Below are 26573 nucleotides of genomic sequence, written 5' to 3' on the forward strand. Positions count from 1 at the left end.
ACTGCTGCTGCTGCGTGCACTCCTGCACTGACCTGGAACACATTGGTGGATTTCAGTCCTAGGATCTGGGTTTGAGAAGGATTGTCGAGTTAGGTGACACAGCAACCTGTTTCAGCACAAGCGATTTTTCACGTTCTTTACAGCCCTACAACCACTCAAAATCCTAGTGGAAGAATACTCGATAACTTTGAGGAACAGGACACTTTTATTAGTGTAACTTTATAGAATGATTTTACAACTGAAATTTTGGCAGCTAGCCTTTGCAACTTTGGTCAAAGTCAAGTAACTGAGACAAGAGCTATTACCTTTGCAACTGAACATGCTTCAAAATGCTGCAAATACCTGATATTTTTTCAATTCCTATAATTATGCTAATTAGAAGAGACATGAACTCTAGAGCACATGGAGGACTGGATAACTTCTCTTTTCAGTTTGATGTCTTCTGCTGGCCATGCAAGAATGCAAATCTTAGTGGATAAATTAGAAGAAAAACTGGTAAAGGTGAAAGAATAATGATACCCAAATGAAAGTGTCTATACCACTCCAGGAAAAAAAAAATCACAAGGGAACATGATTTTGTAGGTGTTGTCCCCCTGCAGTTCAGAGAGGCCCAAGACAGGCCCTGAATAATACTTGAATTTATTTTACTGCAGAGATGAAATATGACCCTGTCAAGGGTAAAAAACAGATCAGGAGGTCACAATGATCCTCAAAAAAGAAGTTGTAAACAAAATCACCTACTGGGATCTGGCCTGCATGAGTAACAAATTCAGAGACATAAACAATCCAGACCAATGAAACCAAACATATGCTACTTGTACCCCCCCTACACACGACTGTCTACTAAGGCATATGCAGAGTATGACACAATTTATTTCAAATTCACTGAACATTTCCAAGTTAAAAAAAAAAAAAATAAGGTGATTACATTTCCCAGTTAGGATCAGAAAATGAATTTGATCTTCCTGCCTTCCTCCCACACACACTTGCTACCACATAATTTTTCTCCCATGCATAACTTATGCTGATTTTGCAGAAGGCCTTTTTTCTGAAGCCAGCTCTGCAGTGAAAACACATAGCCTCAGTGCTGAACCAGCACTGTGCCAATGGTCTGCTGCAGGCAGGCAGCAAGTCAGCAGCATGAAAACTTCTTAGCTTCAGATGGCCGAGCAAAGTCGGAGGTAGCCTTTGTCCTCCTGAGAAACGCAGTCTTTTCTGTTCCTGGGGACTTCATTCTTTTCCATGTATGACAAGTGAACTGAAAAGACTGTCTTATCACGCAGCCCTTTGTTCTGTCATATGCCATCTAGTTTCACTCAGTTATCTTTGTATATAACCCAATAACTTGTACTTGGCTGCAGCATATCTTCCAGAAAGACCTCCAGTGATAATTTGCAAACACTTATGAAAAATTTGCTGCTTTCAAGGCTAGTTCTTTCCCAATGATGAATCACCCTCTCTGTTAAAAGTGTGTATCTTACATCTCTTCTGATTTTTAATTGAAATTCTGATCTGAATGTTGCTTATGGTTCCGGCAGAATTAAGCCAATGAATCACTACAGCTCTGATCCAGCATGACAGCTCCTATGTTTAACAAAGCACTCCATAACATTATGAAACACAGAAAGCTAAATGGACAAATGCTTTTTGTATATCAAAACCACTGTCACCTTGCAGTGAGCTGAAAGCATTCTAGGAACAGGCAACTATCAATTAGGATTTTTTAATCTACTATCAAATATTCAAGAAAGAAAAAGTTTGTAGAGATCAATCCCAAACAGAACTTTCATTAAGAGTTCAAAATCTGCATGCTATAGAAAAACAGATAAGGACAATATCCCACAAGTATCTGAGCTTCAGGCTGAAGCTATGAGGGCATTAGTTGTCCCTCTATATATAGATATATATAAATATATATGGATATATATGGATACATGAAAACTGTGTTGGAAACTTCCTGTTGCTTTTACTGAGGACTTGAATAGTGCAGTTCATCTTCCTCATCTGCCTGCTCGTCAATTTATTCTGAAAACATCAAGGGAGGCTAATATTAAATCTCAGCTGTCTAGACTGGTTTCTTGGTTAGTTATGCTAACAAAAGGCAAAAATTGTCTAAAACATGTTTTCCCACAAAGCTCTGACTCATAAGGGCTCTGCTGTCCTCACTTTGAGATCTGCCTGTCTGGCTCAGCCTGCAGAAAATCAGGCTCCTGGTGGTTTTCAGAGGTGTGAATGGAGAGAACAACTGCTGAATTCTACTGAATGTAAACGCATGCAGAACTGCTCTGTGCAACCTCTCAAAACACTAAGCATGGGATTGCAATTAAAAATCCTCCTCATAATGAAGTCTTACATTCTCCAGCAAGGAGTTACTTTCCCCATGCTTTGCTTCAAGATGGCTTGAATGCCCTGAAATGTCCTTGCATATCCATTTTGTTCACAGCTAAGCCCCGTACTTTTGGAACTGTTTATATATAAGTATCTGCTTAAGCCTCACTGAAACCAAATTGAAGTTAAGCATCTATTGTGAACAAGCAGGGCTGTGTTTCACAAACAGCTGTAAACACTGTCATTAATAGAAAATACTAACACTGGTAAAGCTATAAGCTTAGGCATTTCCATTAATGAACCTCATCAGTTTACATATTCAAAGCAGAGTGCAATTAGCTTTTTTTCAGAACAGCTTTGTGTGCAATGCCAGCAAGTAACACCAATTCCATTTATGACAGAGCTGAATTTTCAGAAATGTGTGTGCATGTTTTGTGATTGCTTTCTTTTTGGAAATACCAGTGCACACATGTCCCTGGAGCAATGTCTGATCAGATATTTGTATTAACAATTACCTGTGAATGGATTCTAGGTAATTTCATGCACTAATTATGTATGTGTTTGTTCTGTTGTATTTCCGGCAACCAGGTCCATCAAAATAGTCTGACACAGGAGCCACAGGATATACCCATGGCAGTAATGAGGAGTTCCTTTGAAACCAGGACTTGCTACACTGAAATCTGTTACGTGTTGCCTCTCTTTGCAGGAACCATGCTACAAACAGGAAATCTCTGCAGAGACTGTCATACCTAGTCAATTTTTCTGAGCCACAGAAAGGGCATGAAATGACAAAAACATTCTGACAATGCAAAGGCTGGGAAAGGCACCTACTGAGACTGCTTTGTAGCAGTGCACTGGACTACTCCTGACCTGCAGGGAAAAACTTGAGTCCCACCAACTAATACCTATAAATTAGAATCACTATAAACTGAGATTCATATTTAAGTGCTTAGGAAAACTTGAGATATACACATAAATCATAGTATTTTAGAGGTGCATATAATAATAAGTTTATGATGCAGATTATGCACTGTCACATAGTTTAATCATGTATCTGTGTTAGGATTTTCCTCTTCACAGCTCCAGATAGCACCTTGTTACCATTTAACATACTGGTTGAAAAATAGAAGCAATGACTTTAAGGTGCTTAGAAATCTCTCCACCTATTGTCAAGCAAGAGCTTCAAATAAATCCTTCTTCACTCCTTATTCCTTACCTTCACTTCACTGGTTGGAAAAGAAACTTAACGTTAAGAAAAGTAAGAGGAATCGGGATGTAATCATTCTCCATAAATGGCCCCAAAGTTTCGACTAACAAACTGAAGAAGCAAGTCAGTGCGTTCCTCACATTGCAAGGAGAGGATACTCAACTTATCTAGACATGTATAACGCTTAACTACAGGAAATCTCATAACCAAGGAGACATCAGAGTACAGAGTACAGAGAACATCTGTTCAAGCTAAAAGGTACTTTTGAGAGTGACTCTTCTCACCAGGAGGGGCTAACCCCTTGATCCTTGACCTGGATGGTTTGAGATGGTTCAACCACATCCTCCTGGCCCAGTGAGATAGACTGGAAACAAGATTAGCTTGTCTGAAGTTAATCAGACAAAAAATCAAAGTTGCTCAAATTCAACAATTTTGATTATTTCTTCACTGTAGCCTGAACAGTATTTAAGGCACTTATTCTTCCAAAAAGAAAGCTGAATGCAAGTGTTCCACAGGGACTCTGACCTGAACTTCACATTTGTTTGACTCATACTCTTTTCCGAGGACTTGTGAAACAGATTGAAGGGTCCACATGAACCCTATTCCATCACCTTCACTGCTGTTACTGGCGCCTTAAAGTTCAGCCACGTTTGCTGAGCTGAGCAAGTGAGAGAAATGCAAACAACTTCCATACCCCTCTCCTGGCGTGGCATCAGTCCGCTGTGCATCTCCACTGGCTCACCGAACAGAAAACGTTACTGGTGCAGCTAAATAACGCCTCTCACCAAGCTACAGTGGCTAACAATGCCTAAAATAGGGAATCGAATGTCCATACATTATTTAGTATTCTTCAGGAGTGCTAACTTACTACATCCAGTTATTTTGGAGTTTTTTGTTCAGACCAGCTCCAAGCCTGTAAACTCACCTGCATGCCTTCTGCTCACAACCTCTCCACAACACCTCTGGGGGAACTGTTTCTTTAGGGTAGGTCTTGGCAGCAGGATTAGTCTGGGCTTCTGCACAAAGACTGCTTTCCTCTGCCATTCACGAGGGAGAGAGATCCCTTATCGGGGGGCTGCAGTACAAACAGCTGAGGATTTGAGATTTGCTTTGGATTTGGCCCAGACTGGCAGATTGACTACCTTGTAGGTGAACTCAAAGACTGTTATATTACTCCTGCCATCCTGTCCCGCAAATTGATAAAACAGCCTGGTATTCTTGTCCCCTTAACTCCTCCTTTTGGCACTGGAAGTTACCTGGGTTGTTGCAGCATTTAAAGACCAAATCCTGCTCATTGCTGTGCGGTGCTTCTGTCAGTCGTGTGCCAGATTTGAACAGGAGCTCTCTCCTGACAGCCTGGAAGCTTGCCTTGACCTGACCTTACATGCATTAAGCTTTTGATAGGGGAACAGTAAGACTCATCATTTGGGAAGAACCCAGAAATCAGAAACTGAAATTTCTAAGCAGACAACAAAAGGACTCCCAAAAGAGCAGCCTTAACATAGGAAATAAATAGCATGCTGAAGGCTGTGCTCAGGATGACCACAGAAAGCAGCTCAGCACTTGACAGATCAGTAGTGTCTGTCTGATACTGCTTCTGTTGAATTACTGATGATTATTCTAAATACACCATGTGGTAGTGTCAGTTTGGGCTCAAGGCTGCCTTGTAAAATGACAGCCAGCCAGCTCAGGGGGATTTTGTTGGCCATCTTCACTGCACACATTTCCACAACATGACATGCTTCCGCATCAATGCAAAATGCCATCAGAATCCTTTTTTTCCTGAAACATGACTTTCATTCTCTGCCACAAGAACATATCCCTCCCCGTTGTTGGCTTGATCTCCTGACCAGGAAGGGTAACAGCACTTCCAAGTAAATTTTCCTGCAATGCCAGTATCGTCTGGGATTGGCACAGCTGGTGAGCAGAGCCAAGAGCTCAAACAAAGACATGGGTTTACACATCACTGAAGTGAACAAAGCAACACAAATGGAATTTTGTGTGTGCTCACTCTTCAGTGAAGATATGTCCTTAATATAAATGACTCTGTCCTTTTGCAAGCAACACTTTTCAACGTACAAGGACAAGCTTAACTTGTATTGAACATTGGGAGATTGGGTGTTAGAACTGTTGATTTGGAGACAAGAGATTTCTGGAAAATAAAATCAGTACCACTCATATGGCTATTGCACAAATGGGATTTTAGTTTGTTATATGGCATTTAATACCAAAAATATTTATTTATTTATTTTTGTTAATGCTTCTGTGCTGAAATATAAGCTGTTATTGCATTGCCTGCAGAGTGGGACACCTTCAAGCGGTCTACAGGGTTTCATGTTTTTGTTACAAAGCAGACCGAGAAAATCAGATCTGAGAACTTTTGGGAGAAACTAGCTGCAGTGAGGCACTCATGGAACAAAGATGGATCTTAGTGAATCCTGAATTCCTACAAGACAGGATTTCCATGGCTCACAGAAAGGAATTTAAGCTAGAAAAATGAAGGTTTGGTTTTAGTTTTCAGGAAAAACAAATGAGATAACCAAGAATATGGTAACAGCTGGTGGAGAGTGAGGAAGGAAAAGTTCATGCTGGTAGGGACCAAAGTCAGGCAACAGATAGTGCTTCCAAGGGACTGCTCCTCTCCTGGAAGGTTTGCTGAATGTGACCAATGAGAATGCTTCCCAAACATGCACTGATGCAGGAAGCCTGGCAAACAGACTGGGAAATGTCAAACTGCAGACTGCAGAAAGGCAGAGACGAAGATAAAGTCAGTGGGGTGGATCAACAAAGGACCGGAGTGCAAAAATGTAAAGGTAGAAACAATGGTATGGACAAAACAGTACCTGTCTTGATCTATTGGAAGGAAAAGAAAAGGAAAGAAGTTTTATCAGGTTGATAAACCACTATATAATTTCATGCTGGCATATAGCTGTTGTAAGTATTTAGGTAATACCAATAGATAGAGAGTTTTACTAATAACTGCATCAGTAAGGCACACTTCAATGTCCTAGATAAAGACTGTAGGATACATGTGACAGGAGGGCCAATTACTTCTAAATGACTTGGGTTGCAAAGTTCTCCACCAAATAGCCATAAAAAAAATGAAACATAAAAAGGCAGATCGTACGCGATTTTGTATTGGTCTTGTAATTGCTGAAACCATTTTTAGAAGATCTGATCATTAAAAATAAATTGCAAGGACTAGGAAGGTGAATTTATATTCAATGGAAGAGTACATGAAAGTAGGTCTGCAAGTTCTTCTCTGAAGACAAACCATTATTAGAAAAGAAGGGAGCTATTTAAATCATCTGTTCCTGGAAATATCTATATAGTGACTAATTGCAAACATTTCTGCTGTTTGCTTGGCAAAATTTCTTAATGGAGAAGGACATGAAAAGATGCTTGGGTGTTGTACAGACTGGAGAACTGGGTAAAATTCTAGTCATCCATATTCAAGAATTTGAGTTCAGAATTAAACAGATGCAAAACAGCACTGTTCAGGTGGCCAAAGCAATAAGTAGTTTATGTTCTGGGAGAAAATGAAAGTAACTTGATTTGTGTATCTTTGCAGCAAGAAGACTGAGAGCTAGGTTAAACCCAGGTAGGATGGAGAAAATATTTTATATATATATAAAAAGTCATTGGCTTTTTAACTTACTTTTCAAGCAACACACTAAAGTGACTGACTGTGCACACATTTAACATGGAAATAGGAAGGTCTCTTAACTTTAGAGGAGGAGGTCGTAGAGCAAACTTTTGGTCAAAGCAGGGGCACAAAACCTAAGTTTTAAGTTGAGTTAAGACAGAGCTCAACCAGTTGATATGACATGTTTGCAGCAACATCAAGTGACTTCGATGCTCAGGAGGGCTCTTCCTGCCCATTGCCTGTTTCCAGCTATTAAAATGGCACAGTCAGAAATGCAGTGGAGCTTACATCTTCCACATTGTCTCCTTACTAAAACAAAAAATACAGAAAATAATAGAGGAAACTGAAGACAACATGAGATCAAAGGTGCAATATTCAGATGGAGCTAATGCTCCAATATTGGATTCCATGATTTTGTTTTTGATGCAGTGCAGGATTCTGGCTATTGGGCTGGAACTGCTGATAATTGTGTGTTATTGATTTTTTTTTTCTCTGTTTCATAGTACCAGAGTCAATTTCCTTCTTTGTTGATGCACAGAGCTTGCCAAAGTGCATGGGCTGGAAGGGAAGAGCTTAGACTTGATCAAATATCCCCACTCCATCGCTAGCTGTGTCTTTAGCAATGAGCAAATAACATCTCAGCCCTACGGTAGGCGTCCTGTGATGCTACTGCCCGCAGTGCCAGTGATTGCCTCTAGCATCAAAGAATTTTTCTGCAAGGATCCCCATTGCCTGAATCATTTACCTTTGAAGTGTGTCTCCGCGCAGCAACTCTCCAACCACCACCTTGCAGATGCAACCAAGCTGGCCTTCTTTTTGTTATGTGGGATACTGATAACAACACCTCTGTAGCAGCTGAGAATTCAGGAACAGACTCAAAATCTCGCTGGGAAGGTGGGTAAATATTCAAGCAGATGGCTGCTGCTGAGTTCTGCTGCAGCTACTCCTGCTGTTCTGTGGGAAACTCAGGTTTAAGACAAATTGGACCAAGCACAACACAAGGAAACATGCTGAAATCATGACTGGTAAACAAGAGGAACAGTAAACTGGAAAATAAAAGACCAAAACAGCTGTGGCAGAAACTAGACCTAAATAATGAGCAAAAAAATGAGGGAACAGTCTAAGGTCATCCTCCTTCTCTTTTGGGGGCCTTAAAAATAGCTCAAACAGGGGAAAATCAAAGCAAAGCACAGAGGGAACAAAACAACGATTTATATTACCTTTATGGCTGCTAGCCCATTTGTCCTCAGGCCCTCCTGCTTCTCAGATATTTCCCACCCAGAGCACAGAGAGAAAACCCTTCATATATCCACAGCCATCAGTTTCACCTATATCCCGAAGATTACCCAAATACAAGACTGTATTTCTTCTTTCCATTATGGATTATTTTCTTTCTCCAAATCTTCTTAAGTTATAAGATTAACTCATTTTTCTGCATATTACAGTATCAGGGTTATTCGTGGGGAACGGTGAATAATGGGGATTCACTGTGTGCTTCATGGGCTAGCAGTTGATTCTTACATACCCTCCAAGAAGTCCCTCTCATTTTCACCCCCCTTATAGCTCTGGTTCTTTGCTTCTCTCTGGCAGCACCATAGAAGACAGTTAGTTTTGCCTGACTAACACTGCACTATTTAGCATTCTAGTGTTAATGTTGCCATTCTCTGCTAATTTAGACACAGCAGACAAACCCAGACAGTGGAAAATAGTAGCAGAACCTGTAAGGAGGATGCCTTGGATTGGTCACAGCAAGAAGAGGTCGGCAAAGAATGGGAATCCTGTCCTAATCACTGAGGGACCTGGGATTCTGGCACTCAAACCTCTACCTGCTTCACACCTCTCCGACCTCAGCCTTGACTCTGAATACAATCCTAAGAGTGACAGAAAATGATTTTATGCAAATCTGCACTGTGTGCTAGAGCCCCAGTGTTCCCCAGAGGACCACACAGCTATTTACTATCACCAGCATGCAGAAAACATGGGGCTTACAATAACATCTGGCACCAGTGGGTGACTGATGTCCATTCCATGGCAGTGGAAAACCAAGAGGTTATTCATCTTGATTATTATTTTTTTTAAGCTCTGACAGCCTAAAAACAGATTTGTTTTGTTTTGTTTTTAAACTGAAAGAGAGGACAGTTCATGACAGCTAGAACAGCAGGTGGCTGGTGATCGATTCATTTTAGAGAAAGATGACTAATTCTCTCCTGTCACACATGAAAGCTATTTCAATATCAAACAAAGAGTCTAATTTTGAGAGACTGCATTATCCTCCAAGCACTTGAACCCTGAGATCTTCCTTTTCTATTTCACACACAGTTTTCTTTACAACTCATGTACAATTTCTGTAACATGCTTCTTAGGAGATTATGACACAAACTACCCCTGCATCAGGGACAGTCGTCTGTTTGCAAATGCAGATGTGTTAAATCTCATTAATTCTACTGAGGAAGATGTAGTGGTGGTCACAGTGTGAGTTTCAGTTGGAGACTTGCAAGAAGAAGAAGGTGTCAGAAGGATAAGGAAGATAAGGAAACATTTATCATTTTGTGAAGTTTATGGAAGTGGAGGATTTCAAATAAAGGTTTGTAATATCTGAAGTAAAATAAACAGATAGGGTGTTGTGTTTTTTTTCCCTCTTTAATCCATGAAGATATATTCCAGTGCTGTTCAGATGGCTTAACAATGATGTTGTGGCAGAAAGCAATCCTAAAACCTCTTGTATTGAATTTTTAAGGATTTTGACAGTACAGCTCCTCCCACAGATACTTTTCCCACCTTTTCTTAGACAAGGAAGACTGGCCACATGCTTAAGAGATTCTTCCATCCATCTACCATGACCACCAGAAAGACACCAAAGAAATTGTACAGGACCATGTTATTTAGAGCAGCCCATAGATTTGCAATAGGAACTTATCTCTTTGAAGCCTTGGGAGTGAGACTACACTGGTGCCTCACCCTTGCATGAAGCATAGGCTGGGAGGATAGACAGATTTGTCTCAGATTGCTTCAGTGGTTCAGAAGTAGCAAGACAAAAACTCAGGTCCTATCTACACTGGGCTAGAGGTGCTTGATCAGTTTGGACATCGTTTAAAAGCTCTGATGGCACAGAGTCTGCCTTAGAGAAAGTGTCTTCCTTGAAAACAGCAGGACAAGGAAAATCAAGCTGTAGCAAACTCTCTTGAGCACATACAAGTTTGTTTTTCAACGGTGGGTAAGTGGGAGTCTTTAACTGCTTTTCATGAGAAGAATAAATGGCATGTTCTCAACGCAGACTGCAAGCCAAGTAAAGGAGAAGCAAAACTCTGTAACTCCACCTGAGTAAGACCTGGGAGGCAAAGCTTGACTTCAAATGATTAAGAAACAACATAAGTAACAACTGAAAATGGGGTCTAAGCATGATACATATAAAACACCTTTACTAAGCAGCACAACAATTAGCCCTGTCTAAAATTATGCATTTGGTGTATGCAAAATTTGACTGCAACTACTCAAAACATAAAGAAGAACCATCGATACTAATTCTTCCCCCTGCTATAAACAAATTACGAAGCCCTTATGTTTCATCCTGAGCTTATTCTGAATGCTTCTTAATCCCATTTTATCTAACCCCATATAGGCTGAGTCCTTGACAGGCAGTTTACAGGTTGCTGAATGGTAAAAGTTAAGGATCTCCCACCAGGACATGCTTGGCTTGCTGGCTTCCTGTCTTGTTTTGGTGCACATCAAGCACATAAGGAAATCTAAACAGTGAAACTGCAAATGGGGGTATTGACTGTTAAGGAAATTTTATATATTCAGAACCACGTCTTTCATAATAACTTTTAAACAATAGGAGGAAATAGAACAAAAAAAAGGTTAACAGAAGCCAAGCAACGACCTCAGCTGAGTGGAGAACTGTTTCTGCAAATTGTGTGACACTTAAAATAAGACTGAAGTAATAGCAGAGTCAGGAGTGCCTGCAAAGGTCAAGAGGAGATAAGCATTGTTCCAATGATTTAAAAGCATCTTCTTTGTGCCATAAAGACCCATACGCAGAGCACTATCCAAAACCAGTTGTCAGATGAAGTGCTTTCAAAAGAAGACAACATCCTTCAAGCCCAGAAGTGGTTATTTTTAGAAAAGTTACAACACTCACACTCCTACCTTCAGCCTGAAGCTAGTGGTTATACGAGTATAAATAATTAGAGCTAAGAAATGAGAGGTCAAGTGTTTATGCTCCTGCTTAACTTTCCCTTGCTAAGCCTTGCCTCACTGCAGGAGGATTTCAGTGGTGAGGGGTACATGGTTGTGCACTTTGTGCTTCAGGTTACTGACTGAGTAAAGCATAAAAGGGTAACCTAGACTGGAGGTCTACTATTGCTGTGAAAGTGTCTCACATTTCCATTTTCAGTTTGATAACAGCAGCAGGCTTTGAATAAAGACAAGCACTGTATGGCATTTAAATAGCAGAGCTAATGTACTTATCTGTAAGTTGGAACAATTATATAAAAAACATGCAATAAAGAAAGGAGACAAAGCACTCAGCCATCTCAAATGAATCAAATGCCAGAAGGGACCTGAATCTTCATTACAGACTGATGACCTGCTAAATTACATTGCCAGAGCACACACAGTCCCACCACTGACAGGTTAATTCCAGCCTGCTTCTGTGGAGAGATGAGCAATCCTTCTCTCAAGCCCATACCCAGGAAGTAGATAAAAAGAGCAACGACATCGAAAGACTTCATAAGTATCTGTTGGACCTCACTGGTACTGCACCAAAAAAAATTATTAAAGAGGTTACAGGAGGTTTCCTATTTCTCTGGTCATCTCAGCAGAGAGGATCTAATAAGTGAAGTAATGGATAGGTTGAGAGTGCTTCAACGAGGACACTCACTAATCCATTAACTCAAGGAAGCCAGTTTTTCTCATAAATGCACTTTTTCAAAGTGTAAGTGCAAAGAGGTGTACACATGCTCAGCAAGAATACAAGTGACGGTGAGACTGAAGCATTTGAGCACAGAGAGGGTGGCATTGGGAAGCTCTCCTGGAATACAGCTGCACCAAGAAGTGACTGTCTTTTGATAAGACCTGGGGACAAAAAAAGCCCAGTTCCCAGACTTTCAGCAGTGGAAACCCGCATATTCCCATGATTATTTAGTACCTAAGAGCTAACTGCAGTTTGACTAGGGTTCTGGTGTGTCCACAGTGAGCAATGTATTTAGACCACCCAGTTACAACACCTGCCTGATTTTGGCACCATTTTCACTCTCCTTCTAAGCTTGACTCTCCTATCAGCCTTGAAGGCTCAGGATCAGAGAACTCCCCTTCCTTTTCCCTAGACCAATGCAAAACTATTCTCAGACAGTTTTCATTTTCTCTGTGGCCAATTAAGCAATAGACCTTCCATATTTTGCTTTGATTTGAGGGAAAATTACCTTAAAGTAATTGAGATAATTTCTTTGAATGGTGGCTACAGACCTGTATAGTTCACTGTGCACTAAACTAGTGAGATCATTAACTATATCATTACAAAAGGTAACTGAAATAAGTGCAGTTTGGACGACTCCTTGGGAATGTGGTCCAAAACCTATTAATGAATTGTTTTAGCAAGTGTTTTTCTAGTAACTGGGAGATGGGGGTGAGATACAGTCTATGTCCCCAGCTATTGAAAGTCACAGACTTCCCAAAATACTACCAAATGCTGAGGTACCAACCACTCTGTTTTCCCTGTAGAACCTGGTATATCAAAGAGGACCACACTTTCTATGGCAAGAAGTAAAACTTACCCATACATTTCTCCTTATCCACCTAAAGATAAATATATCTCTTAGCTAAATGTATATGGAGTTGTAAAAGAAAGGGATCTGGTCAGATTTTTGTCCTGTGATCCAACTGTTAAGTGTTACAAAGCAGAAATGGCTAAGTGTGTTAAATGACAAACACATGAGGAATCCTATTTCAAAGGGTTCTGATTTAAATCAGAATTGTCCTAGAACATTTTCCTGGATTCAGGCACCAGGTAGGATTGCTGAGCCGGAGAGAAGTGTCTGATATGGGCAGGCTCAGGAGGATTTTAGGCTGTTGTTGTTCCTAGAGTTTAATGTATTTTTTTAAGTGATGCAGAAATGATAAAGGTGTTTCCTTTATCATCATTCCTGCTTTGACATGCAAGGCTTGATCCAGACAACCCTTAAAAAGATAAAGAAGAAACAGGAATCTTTCCTGTCAATGCAATGGACTTTTTTCATATCTTTACTTTGCACTTGGATTGAAATTTTCCTGCCAGTGACTGTCAAACAGCAGAGAAGCCAGTTAATATGGTTCATATGCTAGTGTGCTTTTTTTTTCAACCAGAGACAAAACAGCAACATTTTCAGAAGGAGTTAATTTCACATTACACAAAATTAATTCTTCTTATGTGCCTCCAGAAATGATAAGTTTTCATTTCCATAAAACACCCCAACTTTGGAAGCTTCAGAATGTGTGCCAACTCCGTGTCTTCTGAATAATGAAATCACTAAGTTTGGTATGAAAACATAGATTACAGCAGTTTAATTAAGACAGTTCTGGAAAAGTGAACAAATATTAGAGCAAATGTTCAGTATTAAATGAAAGAAATTATTACATTTTGTTTGGATAAGCTATATGTTTGGCAGGGGAAGACATGTCCTAAACAAAGACAGCATTCTTCCCGCTATTCCCAGAGTGGATCTGTATCTAAAGATGAAGACAAGATGGGTTTTAATCACAATATTGAGCTAATCAAGTGCAGCCTGGAGCAGGAGAGAGAGTAAATGGTACTTACTCAGAAATGGTGCCTCTTTCTTCTCTATATGTAGATCCAGTTTTAGGAAGTCTGGTTTTCATTTGCTTTCCAGCACAGATGAGGAATTCAAGCTGCTTATGTAGATAATGTTATGTTGTTAATATTAAAATTCAACCTAGTGAAATTCAGATTTCTTTCCTGGGGGAACTTCAAGGCACTGGCATTTGGTTTCATCCTACATCACAAAAGAAAAACAAAAAATACCTCACTTTGACTGTTCTTACAGATTTTGTTTCGGCTGTCTCAATTTGAATCAAACGAGTGTGATAATAAAGTCAAACTGAAATGTTGCAACCTTTTATAAAACAAATATTTTGATAATTTCCCTCAAATATTTTGACACAACCACAGTACACAACCATGAAATCACTTCATTTCTTTCAAATAACATTTGCTGACAGAAAGCTGTTACATTTACAATTGTTGACGACTTGTGATTAGAAACTAACTAATCTGTTAATGATGAATGAACAGATGTATTTATCCACCATCAATATATACCCAGGGCCCGGAATGTATAAACCTCACCTGGGCATAGGAGCAATCTGGATCTAGAGTGATGCTTCTGTATACAGGAGACTGGGCTCATCCAGAAATGACGGATGTTATCATCATCATCATCTGCTCCAACTATGACCTCCCCATCCTTGACTACCTTCTGCTAAAGTCGTTGTGAAGACAGGAACAAAGAAAAGGAAGGAAAACTCTATTTAGTCTCCCCCAAGAGCCTGAACTATAACTAACGTGCTTCAAGTTTCTGCTTCAGGCAAGCCTTTCAAAGGCCCATATTCCAAAAAGCATATTGACTGCAATGCACTCCCCTCTAGCCTGTGATTGATTTCGTTGTTTTCTCCTCTGTTTGCTTGCTTGTTTTTAGATGCATTACCTTTACACTTTAAGGCCTGCAGGGAGCACGGCTATGATCTGTCGCACCCCATTTACCACCGATCTTTGTGGCCATCAGCAGTGGTACCTAAAAACGAACAACACATAACAACAAAGTCAACAGAAGAGAAAAGGAGCCCCTAGATGTCCAAAGAATGAGCTAGAGACAAAAGAAGGATGAGGAAGGAAGCAGGGACTGGGGAGAGCAGGCAGTCAAAAAATCCCTAACCCTGCACTGCCAAGTGGGAAATCGGTCCCTTGGGTTGAGCTGGAGTACTCAGATCCTGCCTGGGCATGGAAAGAAAAAGGACTGGGGGAATGCAGGGGCTTCAACCTTTCTACCTAGCTGCATTGGTCCCAATACACCTGCACCTCCAGCACAGGCATTTAGCAGAGGTGCCCATGCCAGAAGCACGGTCAGCACAGGCAGCCTTGGTCAGAAGAAGGAAACACGTTCCAGTTGGGCTGGAAGAGAGGAATTGGAGACAGCCTGCCAAGAGCGCAGCACCTACCTCCCATAGCCAGGAACCAATAACCATGGTCATGGGTAGCACTGCGCAGTGCAGAAGGCAGAAGCTTTCTCTGAAATTTCGTCCACAGCTGGAGGATGAGAGCAGGAAGCTTTCAGTGAGGGGGGCTTTCTCTTGTCTTGTCCCTGGAAGGAGTTAGTACAGCAGGGCCCTAATCTTTATCACTGCTTCTGGGTATGTTAAATGAACATAATCACCCAGTAATGCAAAGTAATAAGATGAAATGGAGCATTGCTCAAGTTTAAGTACTGGGAAATCACCAGGCACCTGAGAAAACAAGTGAAGGATTATCTCACATAAAGCTTCTAAATGCAAATTGACCATTTCTATGTCCCCCTGCATGGTTGGTGTCATGTACATGATCCCTATGACTTCTCTCATTAATGTCATGCTCAGATAAGCTCTGATTGCTTTCATGTTATCACAGGATACTTGGTGCTCCACTGTAGAAAAAGAGAAAAGGAGGAGAAAATGGAAAGGAAGGGGAGGGGAGGGGAGGGGAGATCTGAATGAGCAGACTCCAAAGGGTGGAAGTGCAGAAATGGCCACTTTACAGGTAGAAAAATACATCTGTCCTGGCCTACCGTCTATTGTATCAGTGTTAAACACAGTGGGACAGAATCAGTTCTGATTAAAGCAACATCTGAGATAAGGGAGACGTACCCTAATTAACCAGTTCTGAACGGTAATAGGCAGGGATAATCAGGGCTGGAATCTGGACTGAAAACAGCTGCTCAGTAGTGACTAGGACAAATATCAAAATGAGGAAACCCAGGAAAAAAAATGAGGAGGAGGAAATGGTAATGAAACGATAGTAGCTTGTGCACGTCCAATGGCTCTCAGCCCAACAGAACCCAGAATATTTTTGCAGCATAATAGAGAAGCTATTAAGAGAGGTCACTTTACCCAGTACCAACATGGAACTGCCTCCTGTGTAAATATCTGGTTGATAAGAACAGTTATTAACAACACAACAGTGATACCACAAAACTGCTTAAGGCTGGAAGTATAAAATAATACCGAAACTATCTGAGGCATCAGGCAGACAAGTTGCTCAGCCTGAGTTCAGCTTTGGTCAGTTTCAGTCTATCCCTTCAAAACCAGCGTGCTGGTAGGATCCAAATTCTCGGAAGCCTGCAGCAAAGACATCTGTGCCTGAGATGTTCTCCCTGGTTCCTCTTACAGGCAGCAATGGGGAATAGGTATTTTCAGGACACAATTCATGTGATCGATGATAGGCATTTATTTTAACATGAGGTGAATCACATACCAAAATTATAGTCATGTACTGGCTATAAAAAAGAGAGCCTAGACAAGTAGTTTGAATGTGAACATCTTTACTGTATATTTTGTTATTTCTGTCAGATGAAGGCCATTTGATGTATATAGATACTCAATGCTGTGTGCAAGACACCAGACATTGCTAGATTTATTTTTTTTTTATTTTATTTTAAGGAAGAGGAGAAGAATGTAGCAAAAATAAAGTGTCTACAAGGTAGCAAAGCATATGCTTTTCTGGTCACCATTTACACAAGCTAAAGACCGTCTTTTTCTGCACTCCTCAGCTTCATATTTCTTGCCATTTTAGCATTCTCTCTTCCTTTTTTTTTTTTACATGTTTATGCGTTGTAAGTGGGAACAGCTCTCTACATGCCAAATCACCATATTATGGGAGGAAGAAGAGTTCAGGATGCTCAGAGAAGTACAATAAAAACAACAACCCTCTTCCCCCTCACCTGTTTTTTCTTTATTTTGAGTTGAAGATCAAAACAGGGGGACAGAACCAACAGAAAGGACTGCCAAGGCATTTAGTCATTCAATGAAATAAGGAGAAAATTGGTAGGCATAGTTTCTGGAAGAAGAAATAGCTTCAGCAGAAGTAAAAGCTTTTTAGAACAAACTTCAAGGTGGCTCAGGAATCAGCTGTGATTTTAACAGACTGTGTTACTGAATTAGACAAACTACATCTAGCTCAGCCTGCTTTGATGCCTTTGCTCTCATTCTTCAAGAAAGGAAGAATTATGTGCAATGAGCAATATTTCTGCATGTTCTTTGAATATGGTGACTTGGGTAAATAATAAAAATGATAATGCTTACTCCCTAGAGATGAAGTGAGAAATAATGGCTTTGACAAATAGCATGATCCTTGGAAACATGGGAAAAATAATCTTTTCTTATAACTTTCTAACATTTTTGAGACATAGTTTTCCAAGTATTAGCTTTTTCAAGAATGCTACTTGTAATTGAACATAAATGAACAATTATTCTCAACATTCAGAAGATGTAAAAATGATCACTGAGTACCTAAGTATTGCCTCCAAGTAGCTGATTCTGAAAACGCAGCCAGGACTATTACAAAAAGAATCTTCTGCAAGCTCTTTTCAACAACTGACATTTAAGTTTTGATATTATTTTTTTACATCTGCAAGAAAATCTTTCATACTAGATGACAATGCTAAATATTTAGGTATGTATATAGTCCAGTAGTTAAATTCTCTTTTCAGAAGTCTTGCTGCAAAGGAATGAAATTCATTATATATAAAGGTGTGATTAAATTGAATTATATATAGGAAGGTAGGGTGCAATGACAAAGCAGACACAATGCAATGTGGAACTCTATCAAGAAGCAGCGTTATGAAGTTCCAACAGGATTTTTTTAAATGTATTCAGAACAGATGGTATGATAGAACCATGTCCTCTATGCAAGAGAGATCAGAAGCTTGCAGAATGGTGTGTTTTCAGTTCATTAGGTTCAGACCATCTGGCTGTGGTGGGAGATTTTGAACTGACGAAATCCAGGTCCTCATGGTGCCCTGGTGAGTCAAAGCGTCTCAATCCTCTCTGGTTTTTACAATGAATCCATGGAAAACCACAAGTTCACCTTGCCAGTCAATTCCATCTGCCCATGCTCTTCCCTTTCTCCTTGCACTTCAAGTTCTGTGCAATTAGCATCATATTTAAGTAGCAGTTTACTGGTCAGATCCTGCTTTACCTTTTTGAAATGCTCTTGCAAGCTTTCTTTAATCGCTTTTTTTTCCTGGCAAAGCCCTTCAGAGCATTGACATCACCTTTTTACAGATGCTACCACCAATCTCTGATATATTGAGAGATTAAGTGACCTGCTCAATGCTACACTATGAAAAGAAATTAAAACCATAGTCAGCACTGCAGACTAGTTAACAAATAATATGAGAACAGGGAAGGTATGAAGAGCTAGGAATGGTGCTACACATAGAAAATGAGAGAGCTGTCATATGGTCTTTGGGATGGGTAAGGTTTATCTCATCTAGTTTTCAAGCTGCAATTCAGCAGTAGGCTGTAGACACTGATTTCAGGATCCATCTCAATAAATGTAGGTGCCTAGTACCACCTGGGGTGCCCCAGTATTTCTGAGATACCTGCATAAGGCTGACCTGCTCTGCAGCACCAACGGGCTCTGACAGAAGTCCCTGTTCTCTTGCTCATCAAGAATAGCCACGGACCTGGAGCTGCTAAAGAGTAGGAGCAGATCTTTGGGCTTTCCCGTGGATGTGGAGGACCCTGTGTTAATAAGAAAAATGACAAGAGCCTGAGCAGAACGGTCAAGTACAGGATGTAATTGACGGGAAGAGGAAGCCTGCAATCCATGAGTTAAAGCAGTGACATCATGAGGGGCAATGAGTATTTGCATCCCCTCATTGCATGTATCATCTGAGACTCTGGACAGTCACCTGGGGCCACATTCACAAAGGGGATTTGGTATCTTAAAGCCATGCCCAGGAAGAGTTAGAATGAAGTGCCTCAAAATAGGATTCACAGTAGTTAGCATACTAAGTTTTGGAGAAGGGTACAAAGCCACCTAGTAGGAAACTCCAAACAGAAGGAAGTGTTCTTCAGACACAAGCACTTACATGAAGCTGGGATCCGCATCAAGCACCCAAACAAAGAGATCCCTTTGGGACAGGGCAGTGCAGACTCCCATATTTTCAGTGCAGATTCCTGTATTTCACTCTCTACAAGACAGCGCCTTAGGCACAGAGCTGAAGGTAAGCAGGAGAGGAAGATGGCATCCTTTCCTCTTGCCTATGATTGAGAAATGTGATGTCTCTGGTGCTGGAAGGTGAGAGCACTTCAGAGGCTCCTCCAAGGAAAAGAAGGGTGATGCATGCTCTGTTTGGTGCACATAGGAGATGCACAAGCAGCTTCACGTAGCCACTGTCCAGCAGACAGACAGTTTCAGCCTGAACCCATATCCAGAGCCTTAACCCAGCCCTCAGGGATGGGCTGAATTCTCTTACAATAAGTCTGTGTCTGGAAATAGCAAGCCTGTTGCTGTAACAGTGGTCTAAATATCTTAGATCGTTAGGGAGAAGTGATATCATCTGTTAGACCAATTACTGCATGCAGGGGCACAAGACCTTCATCAGGTCTTTTTAAGTCTTTCTCTGCTGCTGTACACAATTCTCAAGCCAAAGTGTGTTGTCAGCCTTGGAGTATATTAATTCAGGTCAAAATTGAGATTAATGATACTTTTTCCAAGAATTCACACATTCTAGCGTAGCACTTGGTCTGAAGGCCAATTTACCCATGCTGTAGTGTTCTGGGATCTCTGGAAAATTATCTCATATAATCACTGGTTAGCAGCGCAGGAGAATTTTGATTTTGGATAGAGTTACAAATAGTTATCTCTGAATGATGGATCATCTGCATTATACAGTTCATATTTCTCATAAAACTTTTGCTCATAAATCAAGAGGGATATAGCCTCTTATGTACTTCATCTAATGAAATATAGATTAGTCTGAGGGAAGATTTTTGGAAGTCAGTTTGATGAAAGTCAGCCTGTGTTTCTTCTCACCAGCCCTTTTTGTTAAAAAAAAAAAAAAAAATGCAGGATACATCCATTAAAAAGGTATTAGCATAGGGACACTTCTTGGCATCAAAGTGAGAGATTATTTTTCACACATACACAGGCAAGTAAGCAGTTCAGATTATAAAATACTACCGAGGTGAAAAGCAATGTCCTAAGTGTCCTACTTACTGAAATCCTACAAACACATTAAGTACATTTGCTTCCCTAGAGTTTGTCCAATATGGAAGGTAATCTTGTAATGCTGTCGCTACATGCTGACACAGCACAGCGTACAGGCACCTTGTGAAATCAATCAGTGAGTTATAATTACAAAATGAAGATACCCAGCTCAGCACACACGGTGTCTGTGAGAAACCGGGCTGTAATACAGTTTCACTTCTGCTCTGTGTAAGCTCTCCAGCTCTCGCTTTAAGGCACTGGAGACTCATTTGCACCTACACAAGGCTACTGTGTTCAACTCGGAGTAAATCAGGAACAAAGAAGGGGCAAGTGAGATCTCACAAGAGAGATTCTTCCCAAAGCGAAAATGTACACAGCTCAACTGTGAGGTTACAATTATAGAAACTTCACAGAAACTCTTCCATGCTCTCCAAGAAGCTTGTTCCCAGTGATGAAATCAGAGGGGAAAAGATTTGAATTAAAGGTTCACGAGCAACTTCCCAGATGTCACAAGCTCCCAGCTCCCAATGGTTGATACTTTTGGATATAAAGAAGAAACTTTTCACAATGAGGGCAGTGAGACAGGTTGCCCAGAGAAGTTGTGGATCTCCCATCATAGGAAGCACTCAAAGTCAGGCTGGATGCAGATTAGAGCTACCTGATTTAGTGAAAGGTGTCCTGCAGCCCTCCAGTACCAAAACCTTGCCACGTAAATCCCATACAGAGATGGACTATGAAGCCACGGCTAGCACAGAGCAGTCCCTTACTCTGCCAGTAGCTCCAAGGAGTAAAGCAGAGATTATCCACACAGTAAAGCAACACAGAGTAAGTAGCTCATCACAGTGAGTAGAAGCTGGAGAGGGCATATTAAAGTAGCAAATTCATTCTCCCTAAATGATGTAACAGAGAGATAATATAGTTTATAATGTAGTTTATAATATAGTTTTCCTGGGAGACCCATTCAGAGATGACAGAAGAGCACTTTTCCAGTTAGCTGATCATCTGAAAGGTGAGTAGTGGGTGTCACTCACAATCAGGCTTACAAAAACAATGCTCTGCAGCTTTGAGCATGACATTTCTTGTCAAATTCAGGTAACAGAAACATAATCGCAGTGTTCATTCCTCCTAGGACGCAAACTTTTATAATTGTTTAGATGCAAAAAGATGTCTGAGTAGCTCATACCACTCATGCCCATGTAAATTTCTTTAAGAGAGAGTTTGAGAATAAATAAATAATACTATGAAGATCCCTATATCTTTAATGCTGCAATTTGCTATCCCAGGCAACTGTTCAAATTTGCTTGCCTGATGTCCACGCATCTTGAGGGATCTGTGCTTATTACCACACGATCACCAGCCTCTGCTCTGGCTCTCTAGGAAGATGGCAAAATGATCTGAGGACCACCCCTCTGCTCCTTGGCAATGAATAGCCATTATGATAGACCATTCAAGAGACCCTGTACAGCTTTTCAGGAGGACACCATGCAATCAGTTTTCTTCTTGGAAAGAGGAAAGATACTTTCTATCTTTCACTCCTTGACCACCTCTCTTATAATTGCCAGTTCCTTGAGGAATTTGAAAGTAGTGTGTACTCTAGGGTTACTGCATGATTCCCTCCAGTCTCGTCATATGTTTAGTGTTCAAGTCCTGAATGCAGGTGTTCCTAAAGATTCTAATAGAAGGAAAGTAAATTTCTAGCTTATTTCATTGTCTTCTGCTTTCCTCCTGCTATTGATAATGGTTAAGCTCTTGACCAGCTATTGATTTGTATCTTAATTACTTGCTGTGTGTTGATGCAGCTATTTAGATGGATAAAACTGCATGGTGTCAAGCCCTGCATGCAGCAGAGGTTCATATGTAATCTTCTCTTAAGAGAGTTCAAACCTCTGGACTGAATGCAAATACAAATGTTCACCAGAGCATGACTGCTACCTGGAATAAAGAGTGGCATTAATGAACAAAGTTTTCCATCAAAGAATTAAGTAAATAACAAACGGAATAAATGACAAGGCTGACATTTTAATAGAGAACTTTCCTTCTGAGTCACAGCTGTGGGTTGTAAATTGTGGTAGGCTTACACTCAAAGGGTGTTTAACTTTTTTTCAAATTGCTTGGCAGCATGTGTTATTTAACACATGCTTCATGTGTCCATAAGCTATTTCTTTCTCCTTTTCTTTTTTCTTTTTCTTTTTCTTTTTTTTTCTTTTTTCTTTTGTTCTGAGGATATGATATTTTAGATTTCTTTGCAGTTTTTCATTTTTCTTAGTGAATGCTCTTGAAAACCACTTAAAAAAAAAAACAGATGAGAAAGACAAAAATATCATTTACCCTGAAAATGTGAAGTTTTCCAACAAGCTGGAAAGATCTTCCTCTGACGTTCCTACATACAATGTATTACCTATTTTTAATAGAAAAGAATATATAGTGTGTAGATATGATAGACTTCCCATGTGCCCTTTCCATCATTGGCAATTTGCACTCATCCCAAAACATATGTTTTTGTAAGCTGTTTTCAAGCACCCACTAAATATAGCTAAATGCTAATTATGAAGTACCTAGGTTCCAATCATTGCTACTTGTCTTGCCCAATGGCTTCTTCTTATTACACTTAAAGCTGAGTATTTATTCCAAATGGGGAAAAAAAAGAGGGGGGGGGTGAATAAAACCCACCCACTTTTAAGTTTATATTGCTATAAACCTTGCCAGAACTGGAATAAAAAACTTCATTAAAGTCTGCTTATGTGACTGAAAAAGTGCTGGATGTCCTTCATTACTGGATCTTCCTGTTCAAAAAATAAAAAGAGAAATGGAGAAATGCATCTGTTGTTAAACATTATTCTTGACACAGATCTCTGAAATGCCATTGGTCAAGTCTGTGTTGCTTTGCATGGAACTGGACCACAAATATAATGCCTAACACTGTGCTTACGGAGAGTTAAATTTAGCTGCTGTTAAATGTTACCAAACTTTCCTCACAGGTTGAAGAGATTGCCTGGTGGAGAAATAGTCTTAGAAAATGTTCCACAAACAAGCCTCAAGAGCCAAATTCTAATCTGTCCTGGAAAGTCAATCCTACTGGAATTAGTGTTTAGTCACTGTAGGCCAGTCCATCATTAATAAAATAAGTAGCTGAATCGCATTATAGCAAATGTAGGAATTGCATTGATAGGTTCATTTGTAAGCTCTTCTCCAAAAGACGCCTTGGAGATCAAAATTCACAGAAATCAGTAAGTCTGAAAAGTCCTACACAATCAGCTGCATGTTGTAGGTGATCATAGGCTACCACCAGACATCACAAAGAGACAGAAGTCCTGCAAAATAGCAAACATGGATAATAATACCTCAGAAACATTCTCAATTACTATCACACTGACTAATAGCTATGGATTATAAAATAATTATGAGAAAATGGTAAGTAAATGGATAAGTAACAGTAGACGAATGGGGGCCCAACTGATAAAGATTCCTAAAATCAGATCATTCTAGGAAGACCTAAAACAAGTCTTATGTATCTGCTTAGCAATGAAGCACGCACACATCATCTTGAGAGCTACAAGAGGCAAGAGCAGTTAAGGACAAGTAGTACAGTGCCCTGCATCTTGTTACTCGTCGTGATCTCAGCACTCCTTTTAACATTAAAGCAGTCCAGGGACTAAAATAGGATAAATAAGGTGAGCTCTGGATGTTATTCCCACTGCCTTACAGGAGGGCAGAATTTGCATACCTGAACCTCATGACATGTTGAGATGTTGTTAGCACTGAGGGAGGATTTCAGATCTACTGAGAAACTTCAAGTTATTTTATTCATTCTTCTTATTTTTAGTCACTTCAAGGCCAAGTTAAATGTTGGTCCTTCACAGCCTAGGTGTTACTTTTTTTGTGTGTGTGGTCATCCACTTGGGATGCTCTCTCCCACAGAGGCAACATTTCCACCGAAACCCAACACACCTTCAGCACATGAGGAATTAGTGTCATGATTAAGAGTTTTGCATCACTAGCCAAGTCCTGGGTTTTCACTTGAAGAGGGGCTGTGGTAGATAATAACAAGAAAAGTTCACTGCTATTTCCTGAGAAATTTGCCATGTGTGCCATTTGGGGGGGTTTCTTTTACTGCTCCCACAGTTTATCTGGTCTGAGCACTACATAGGATTTAGATATGTTTCACTTACTCAACAGTCGCAGAATATATTGTACTAACACTGTTTGCCCAGTGATTTTCTGGCATGAATAACGAAGTTTCAGGAAGCCATATGCTTTTTCTAATTATCCATTATCCTCATTATTCAGCCACTCTCTGCTTATCAATTCCAAAAAAAAATCCACCTTAGCATTGAGGTTTTGATTCAGCAAATGATTTTTTCTCAAGATACTTTCAGATAACTCAAAAAGAAAAAAGAAAAGAAAAAAGGAAGAAGTCTCACTGGCAAATTACACATTTATTAAGATAAATTACTGAGGTTCCTCAAGGACATGAAATCAAAAATAGTGTGCCATGTGAAAGGTAATAAGAAAAGACTGGGAGATTCTTTCATCAACTTTTGCAATTTCCTTTGATGCTTCATATGGGAGAAATTCACTTTAAAAAGTGAAAGTTTCAGTCAGAAAGAAACGTAATAAAAGGTGCTATTGTTTGTTTGGGCTTTTTCTTTTCTTCTTTTTTTTTTTTTTCCTTAAAACATTATAGAGTGGAATGGCCAAGTTTTTACAGACAGAGAATACAACAGAAGGATACTCCTGAAGGCTTTATAGATGCACATCTGGCCAAAAATCAACACCCCCACCCAGCTTCTACAAGGTCTCTCTTATGCAAAAGGGTTGCCACTGCTGTGGAACTACTCTGGTGTCTCCTCCATATTGTGGCCTCTCCTCCAAATTCTGGTGTCTCCTCCATACTTCTCTGCCAGGGTATTCACACTCTCTGATTTTAGATTCTTATAAATGGCACAATTCAGAGCCCATGAGCAAGATGCTCCCTGCTACCTGCCTCTGTAAATGTGTCTAGATAGCCTCTGTAAATATGCCTCCCTACCCTCCAGCAGACCTGCAGGGCACACAGTTTGCTCACCATGTCTCTCTCCACTGTAGGTCTCACAGGAGCTGTGACAGTGAAGTCAAGCAACTACTGTCAGCAGTCTGCATGGGGTTCATAAGCCTTCCTTTCCTTCTTCTTTTGTGCTGAGCTTTCCTCTGCCACAGTACAAAATCTGGTTCAATATGTGTCCAATGATGACTGATGGATTGCTTTTTTTACTAAAAAGTGAGATGAAAAATCCAGTACGCCACCCTGTAACAAACTGGCTGTGAAAGACTTGGAGCAGTCAGAATGCATCTTGGAAATAATTTGTGAAAAGGCACAACTCATAAACGCTGCCACCATTGATGCAGAATACAGAGCGTTTTCTGGATACGTGACATGATTCATCTCCTACACATGCAAGGATTTAACAAAGAGCCAAGCAGAACAGATGAGAGGTGTTGGAAATGCACTAAAAGTAATTGCATGTGTCGATCTGGCTTTGTGAAAGCAATAACCGATCCCAATCTATTCCTCTGGCCTCTTGCTGAAACTCTAATGATGAGATGCACCCCAAATGAAGAAGGGACATGAAAACAATTGTCAGGACACAACAGACTGCACTCAAGCAATGGCAGAAAGCGTGGAATCATCAACACATTTCCTGTCTCCAGCCAACAAGGCTGTCCAGAATATCACAGTTGGTGAGCTGGAGCAGTACTCTGACTTCATTTGTCAGGATGATAGACATCCTCAACTCAGGCTGATCAGGACTAATCCCTGACCAATTTGGAGATGAATAATTCCTATATCACTCCCTCACCTCTGTGAGTTATAAATAAGATGCATGGCAGGAGACTTTGCCCCAGTCCACAGTTATATCCCACTTTTCCTAGCTGAACAAGGCAACTGCCTTAAAGTAAACAAGGAAAAATACTACTGAGAATAAGGTGGAAGAACAAAGCCACATTCCGTACAAAAATTCTGCCTCATCCTCCCTCTACAACCTCACAAGCTGTCAAATCTCATTTCTTTCTTATAAACCAAGATTTCTAGTTTTGTTTTGTGTTTTTTTTTTTTAGCTTTTTACAGGTATTTTGACATCCTTTCTGGAGACCTGGTGATAATACGCAATGAGGTG

General features: G+C 40.2%; 1 long non-coding RNA gene across 1 annotated transcript in view; it reads right to left on the bottom strand.

The window, feature by feature from the left end:
- The window catches only part of LOC308196096, a 54160-nt gene that overhangs the window by 13847 nt on the left and 13740 nt on the right, over positions 1-26573 (bottom strand). The window contains exons 2-3 of the long non-coding RNA XR_013952083.1: positions 14879-14965; positions 13972-14167 (exon numbers count right to left, since the gene is read on the bottom strand). This is a non-coding gene — a long non-coding RNA (uncharacterized lncRNA). The remainder of the gene's footprint in view (positions 1-13971; positions 14168-14878; positions 14966-26573) is intronic.

This window comes from Anser brachyrhynchus (genome assembly GCF_964034855.1).
Source record: "Anser brachyrhynchus genome assembly, chromosome: 1".
In the NCBI taxonomy this organism is placed as follows: Eukaryota; Metazoa; Chordata; class Aves; order Anseriformes; family Anatidae; genus Anser; species Anser brachyrhynchus.